Raw genomic sequence first — 8,571 nt, forward strand, 5'->3', positions numbered from 1 at the left:
GCTAATCATGCTAAAAACATGTTAGCGACATCTTTAGTAATGCTTAGCGACATGCTGATCACTTCTTAATCATCTTTAAAAACATCTTTAGCGACATGCTAGTCACTTTGCTAATCATGCTAAAAACATGCTAGCGACATGCTAGTCATCTTAGCGACATGCTAGTCACTTGCTAATCGTGCTAAAAACATGCTAGCGACATGCTAGTCATGCTAGCGACATGCTAGTCACTTTGCTAATCATGCTAAAAACATGCTAACTACATGCTAGTCATGCTAGCGACACGCTAGTCACTTTGCTAATCATGTTAGAAACATGCTAACAACATGCTAGTCATGCAACAGAGGGCGAGTTTTGCCACGGCAAGCACCACTCACATTTTCTTCAGGAAATGTACTTTCTAGTTAGTGGTGCTTGCCTTTCAAGGCAAAGCACACTATTACTATTCCTCATACTTATTCTTACTTATTATTATTATTCTTATTATAGATTCCATACGATTTTAGTGGCGTAACTAGTCCAGTGAGTTTTTGCCACACACCCCTGAAAGCGGGCGTCAAATCGTGCGGGTATTGTGGAAAGATGTGCTATGACTTTTATAAGCGATCGGGCGACGATTTTTCGTACGCCGGCTTAAAAATCGGCGAAAAATCCATAGACTTAACATTGCGCCAAACTTTGACGGATCGTAGCGCAGAGCGAGAATATCGCACAGACTTGTAAATCACCAGATTTGAAGACTTTATCAAGCTGGCGAGAACATACCACACAGTGGGGTAAAAGTTTTACCCCTGGGGGCAAGAGACCTCCAAACTTTTACTATGGTGAGGTCAAACTGCACATGTGTTTTTCCTACTATGGTAATTTACATAGGAATTTTGCAAATCAATATAACTTTGCATTAAAATGTCATAGAGACGTGGGGTGGGCTCGTTTTACTCAGCGAACCAATCAAAGTCTCTGAATCACTATGAAGGTGTCAAGCCACGCCCTAGCAACCATTTAGAGCGCCCTAGCAACAGATTCCATAGACTGCCATTATAATGGTTCAGATGGGTATCTTTGGATCAGAGCGTCATAGAGACATGGGGTGGGCTCGTTTGACTCGGGCAGCAAACGCCCAATCATGAAGTACTTCAGCTGTTCGTAGCCACGCCCTAGCAACCATTATCGATGACCTTAGCAACCAAAATCCAAACTTGCATATCTTCAAAACAGAATATGACAGAGACATGGGGGTGGGTGCGATTGACTCAGGGCAGCAACCAGCCAATCCTGAGTCGCCATAGACATCTCCTATCCACGCCTTAGCAACCATTATCAAACACCCTAGCAACCCCAACTCAAGCGGGCATATCTTTAAATCGAACGTCATATAGACATGGGGGTTGGTTTATATCATTCATAGTGACAAGTGTATCATCATTGTCAGCTACCAAGCTGTTTCCTAGCAACCAACCTATTTACCCTAGCAACCGAGGGCGAGTTTTGCCACGGCAAGCACCACTCACATTTTCTTCAGGAAATGTACTTTCTAGTTATTATTATTATACTAGATTCCGGACAAATTTCGGCGTAACTAGTCCGCAGTTTTGCCACACACCCCTGAAACGGGCGTCAAATCGTGCGGTATTGTGGAAAGATGTGCTATGACTTTTATAAGCGATCGGGCGCACGATTTTAGTACACGGGCGTAAAAATCGGGGCGAAAAATCCCATAGACTTAACATTGCGCCAAACTTTGACGGATCGTAAGCGCAGAAGCGAGAATATCGCACAAACTTGTAAATCACCAGATTTGAAGACTTTATCAAGCTGAGCGAGAACATACCACACAGTGGGGTAAAAGTTTTACCACTGGGGGCAAGAGACCTCCAAACTTTTACTATGGTGAGGTAAAACTGCACATGTGTTTTTCCTACTATGGTAATTTACATAGGAATTTTGCAAATCTAAATAACTTTGCATTAAAATGTCATAGAGACGTGGGGTGGGCTCGTTTTACTCAGCGAACCAATCAAAGTCTCTGAATCACTATGAAGGTGTGAAGCCACGCCTAGCAACCATTTAGAGCGCCCTAGTAACAGATTCCATAGACTGCCATTATAATGGTTCAGATGGGTATCTTTGGATCAGGCGTCATAGAGACATGGGGTGGGCTCGTTTGACTCCGGGGCTGCAAACGGCCAATCATGAACTACTTCAGCTGTTTATAGCCACGCCCTAGCAACCATTATCGATGACCTTAGCAACCAAAATCCAAACTTGCATATCTTCAAAACAGAACGTCACAGAGACATGGGGGTGGGTGCGATTGACTCAGGGCAGCAAACAGCCAATCCTGAGTCACCATAGACATCTCCTATCCACGCCTTAGCAACCATTATCAAACACCCTAGCAACCCCAACTCAAACGGGCATATCTTTAAATCGGAACATCATAGAGACATGGGGTTGGTTTATATCATTCATAGTGACAAGTGTATCATCATTGTCAGCTACCAAGCTGCTTCCTAGCAACCAACCAATCTACCCTAGCAACCGAGGGCGAGTTTTGCCACGGCAAGCACCACTCACATTTTCTTCAGGAAATGTACTTTCTAGTTAGTGGTGCTTGCCTTTCAAGGCAAAGCACACTATTACTATTCCTCATACTTATTCTTACTTATTATTATTATTCTTATTATAGATTCCGTGACGATTTTCGGGCGCGTAACTAGTCCCGCAGTTTTGCCACACACCCTGAAACGGGCGTCAAATCGCGTGCGGGTATTGTGGAAAGATGTGCTATGACTTTTATAAGCGATCGGGCGACGATTTTCGTACACCGGGGCGAAAAATCGGGCGAAAAATCCCATAGACTTAACATTGCGCCAAACTTTGGCGGATCGTAGCGCGCAGAGCGAGAATATCGCACAAACTTGTAAATCACCAGATTTGAAGACTTTATCAAGCTGAGCGAGAACATACCACACAGTGGGGTAAAGTTTTACCCCTGGGGCAAGAGACCTCCAAACTTTTACTATGGTGAGGGAAAAACTGCACATGTGTTTTTCCTACTATGGTAATTTACATAGGAATTTTGCAAATCAATATAACTTTGCATTAAAATGTCATAGAGACGTGGGGGTGGGCTCGTTTTACTCAGCGAACCAATCAAAGTCTCTGAATCACTATGAAGGTGTCAAGCCACGCCCTAGCAACCATTTAGAGCGCCCTAGCAACAGATTCCATAGACTGCCATTATAATGGTTCAGATGGGTATCTTTGGATCAGAGCGTCATAGAGACATGGGGTGGGCTCGTTTGACTCGGGGCAGCAAACGCCCAATCATGAAGTACTTCAGCTGTTCGTAGCCACGCCCTAGCAACCATTATCGATGACCTTAGCAACCAAAATCCAAACTTGCATATCTTCAAAACAGAACGTCACAGAGACATGGGGGTGGGTGCGATTGACTCAGGGCAGCAAACGGCCAATCCTGAGTCACCATAGACATCTCCTATCCACGCCTTAGCAACCATTATCAAACACCCTAGCAACCCCAACTCAAACGGGCATATCTTTAAATCGGAACGTCATAGAGACATGGGGGTTGGTTTATATCATTCATAGTAACAAGTGTATCATCATTGTCAGCTACCAAGCTGCTTCCTAGCAACCAACCAATTGACCCTAGCAACCGAGGGCGAGTTTTGCCACGGCAAGCACCACTCACATTTTCTTCAGGAAATGTACTTTCTAGTTCTCTCCTGCAACTTCTCATATACCTTTCAATATGTTTGTTACCTGGAACAATGTATCCCATTAAATTGAAGAGTCATGGATGCAATACTGTCCTTTCGGGAAAAAAAATATAATAAGTGCAACATTAAATCTGTCACAATTCTAATAACAAAAGAATATGGTGCTTACTGATGCAGTGATATTAGTTATATATATTTTTTTTAAAAATGATGCCAAGAAATGTTAATACATGATCCAGATGAGAAGCTTATTAACAATGAAATCTGATCGGGACATGTTTTAGAGAAAGCCGCTTATCTCTAATGGCTGTAAAGTAAAGAGATCAGGTCTGAAGGAAACTCTCACTGCATACTTTCATGTTCCCATATGTGAAATGCAAAGCTGTTGAGCAATCTTTATGTTGGAAAGAGTCACTAAAGAAAAATATAGCTTACTGTTTTGGTCTGAGATCATATTCTTTTGAGCTATAGTAGTGCAACGATAGACCTTTAGAAGAAACACTTAAAACACTGCAAAATGACTGCATCTACTTTCATGAAGCGTTACAAACATCTCAAACATCTTGTTGGTTGGGAGTGGTTTATGGTTCAGAAACGGGAAAGGGAAAGCTACATCTTGATCCACGGCCAATGAAAAAGTGGACATCACTTTACAGTTTCAGAGCAATAACAGTTTCACACAAAACAGTCTCTTGACTATGCATAAAATATATTTTTATCAGTTTAGGAACAGTTTTATTTTCTGTATAGCAACTCTTTTTAGACCGCATGCCGTTGCCCTTAAGAGAGAAAAAAACGGTATGAGTCATTGAGGCCTACTCATTCTAGAAACATCTAACTAAACGCATTAACCAAAAAAAAATGTAGCGTTTCTCGCCCTCTACTGCCACAGAGTAGTAATTACACCATTTCATTGGAGGTATTAAAATAAAAGAACGCAAGAAGACACATGTATAGTGTGATGCTGCCATCTTGTGGAGAATGTGTGTACAGTCTATTGTGAGTGCATTATGCAATTTAAGCTCAGAATAATCTGAACATTGTAACTAACTAAAATAGCAGATAACACTGTAAAAAACCCACATACAACTGAAAAAATTGTTGCAAACATCATGATTTTTAAAGTTTAAATTAAGTCCCATCTGGTCACTAAGGCTGCATCTATGTGCTCAAAAATACAGCAAAACACTACAATTGTGAAATGGTGTGTTCTAATGTAAAAAATCAGTTTCTAAATATAATTTGTAATTTACTCATGTGACGCAAAGCTGAACTTTCAGCATCATTAGTGTCTCATGATCCTTCAGAAATCATTCTAACGTGCTAATTTGCTGCTCAAGAAACGTTTATTGAGAGGTTAATAAAAATCAATGCTTTTCATTCACACGTGAATTAAACAGCATGTTCATTTTATTACACATTCATTTAAACACATGCTGCTCTTTTAATGAAAGAATCCAGAATAAAATGGTTGCACTAAATATATACGAGCATATATAACAGATATTTTAATCGCATATTAAAGTCCAAATAAACGAAGTACAACTTCTATTTCTGAATGAGCACTGTATGTGCGCTAGGGGGCACTAAATGGTGATTTTCTACTCGAACTCCATACAAGAAAATGATTCAGCTTTACTTTGAACTTTTTTTTTTTTTGATCATTTCAGTCTCCATCTTTATCTCCGTACGGGGCGCAGTACAGACAAAACCTTGATTTTTTCCCCCCTCGAGTCGTTCACAAATAAAACCCACAATGACCCGAATGAGGCTCCGGGCGAGGCGCCGCGGGCGCTCTGTGGCATCCGCGCGAAGGGGTCTCGTTCCGGGCTGACCGTGGGCGGCGGGGCGGCTTATCAGCACCGGGTTGATACACGCACGCAGGCATCGCGTACGCACAACAAAAGGGTGGAAGCACAACAGCGAGTGTTTGTGACTCATTTTGCAGTTTCAAAATGTGTTAATATGATGTAGATGCAAATGAGCACGGTGAAGACACCGACCCACACGCTGCCCTCGCTGTCGTCTGTCTGCACGCATGTCATCAAAGGCAGGCAGGCCTACTCGAAAGAAGATAAGGAAAACCACCCCAACTCATCAAAGAAGCATAATAGCCGTTTGGCACGTTATGTTTATTGATTTGTGCGTTATTATTTTTAGCGAGCGTGTATATCCAGCTCCAGTTTCATTTACTCAGCATCCAAAAGGACGCACTAAATCTGTTTACTAATGACAAAAAATAAACTAAAATTTGAACTAAAATGCAAACTGAAAATTAATTCAACATATTAATACCAAGGCCAGTATAGAAATAATAGTATACATTTGGATGAAAGTGTAAAAGAAGGCATGGTTTGATGTATTTTCTTGCATACATTACATAATCCCCTCCATTTAATTTGTGGCATAGTTCGATGACTATTATTTTTTAACATTAATTAGTAACAGTTAATGTTATGAATAATAAATATTGCCTTGTAGTTGTTTCTTTAAACAGGCCTAGATAATCATAATCAAGCAGGTTAGGAATTTTTCGCTATATATAATTGAAGCACAATTATTCACACCACTTGAGACTTACTGAATCAGACTGAGGTTTTGTTGCTAAGGTCATTTACTTTTAAATATTTTTTTTTTTACCATAAGAAAGCCTAGCATAAAAAGAAAAAATAACATCTGTTCAATGAGTCACGGTTTAAGGGAATATTAATTACAAAAAAAAATTAATTTAAACTTAAATTATCGTTCAATTTATAATCACCTGAATTCATAATTCTTCATTATAATCTTGATAGATTATCTAATTAATTAAACTACCCTACAAATTTTCAGCTTTATATTATTACAGAATGGTATGGTACTGTGTAACGGTTTTTTAACCTCCAGGGTTTTTGTGAAAACTACAAGTCGTACTTCCGCGTTTTGTACATTTCGCTCAAATACAGTCTGATCGAGGGCAGTGCACTCTGGGTGTTGAAGTTTTCTGCAACAGATTTTTTAACGTTTCCTCTAATATTGTAGATTAAAGGACATCGATAAACCAATAGATTAAAGGGCATAAAAACGTACGTTTTTAGGATATTTTATGTTATATATATATATATATATATATATATATATATATATATATATATATATATATATATATATATATAACATATTTTATATGTTCTACAAAAACATAGCCTACATTACCTATGATAAAGATAGAAATGCAGCGATGACGCCACTGTTTAGTCTTGATATTTATATGTTTTTAAACTATTTTCATGACTATTGGTCAGGAGAGAAGGCATGCTTGTCCGTATTAGCATTTTGGTTGTATGAGTACGATGAAACATATTAATTACCATAATAAATTAGGCATTTCTTTAAGATGGTAAGTAGGCCACATCACGTCTTGAAATTACAGTGTATGTTAAACCACTTGATGTCTAGTAAAAGATGGAACAAAGTATGAGAAATGAAAAGTACTTCACAATCAGATGTCAAAAAAATAGAGTTTAATGTTCATGTGCTGTATAACAAATTAAATATATTAGTGTTTACAAAACAATATGTGCAGGACTACCGTATGCATATCCTAATGTACTCTCTACTCAAAAGTGATGAGAACAAGTTCTACTGACAACACAGTTTCATCCCACAGTCCAAGATGCATAAGTCTATTATACAAAGCAAGTACAAAGATTAGAGAAAGACTGATCATTTCTGTAGACAGTAACAAGCAAAGAACAAAGGTAGGCGTCTAGATATGTCTTGCTATATAGGTCATTGGTAACGATGTAATCAGTAAGGTCCAATCAGATTTTTTCTTCATCAAACTGTTTTTTTTTTTTCTGAAGCAAATTTTGTTCCAGTGCTCTTAGAGAGCTTGATATTGCCAAGGCTTTAAGTCTCAGATGTTCATACAACTTCCCAAATCTCATTTCCCATTCCACCTAAAACGAACATCCAAAATAAACTACCACCTGCGAAGAATCGTAACGTGAAATGCTTTAAACTAAGGCAAAAAGTTGAAAAAGCAGATAAATATTCACATAACGCTCGTCTTTATCGCACGGGACGTCTCGTAACCCACCGGCTTATCGCACGCTCTCGTTAAACATAAAATATGTTTAAAATGGCACTTAAATTAAGATTTTGCATACTGAGATCTCTGAAAATAACCCTAAAAAAATAAAAGCACACAATATTTCCACATAATCCCTCGAAATACTGAAGTGTATGATCAGGACGTTAAAAATCGGTCTCTTCGTACCGATATTGAGAGGTATTTGTCTTTGACGCAAATACAGATTATATAACAGCTTGACCGGTACATTACAGACATGTAACTGTGGAAAACCTGATTATCTTGTGCCTACTTCACCTCACGTGATGCTCTAAAACTACATAAAGAGTGTAAATCGGGTGATTTCATGGGTACAAGTCCTACGAAAACATGTATCGCCATTGAGAAACACGAGAAATGTTGCGCAGTAGGATGCAAACTCGAGAATCAAACACTAGTGCATATCAGTTTCACATACATTTGCACGTTAGCTCAATCTAAGACTATGTCTACACTACGAAACAGAGTAGAAATACTGTACAGTGAATGTCCTCTGAGGCTGGGACACCTAGACACGCTCACTGAGTTAAGTGACAACAGCTACCCGGTATTGCTCTACGACTAAATATTCAGAAATACAAATACGTTACGTGATTATGATAAAGACTGGAATGGTGCAGTAATGACGCCCTGTTTTCAAGTCCAGTCAGCGGCGAATGTCTTCAAACTATTTACATGACTATTGGTCAGGAGGGGAGACATGCTTGTCCG

This window comes from Puntigrus tetrazona, chromosome 9, assembly GCF_018831695.1.
Source record: "Puntigrus tetrazona isolate hp1 chromosome 9, ASM1883169v1, whole genome shotgun sequence".
Taxonomy (NCBI): domain Eukaryota; kingdom Metazoa; phylum Chordata; class Actinopteri; order Cypriniformes; family Cyprinidae; genus Puntigrus; species Puntigrus tetrazona.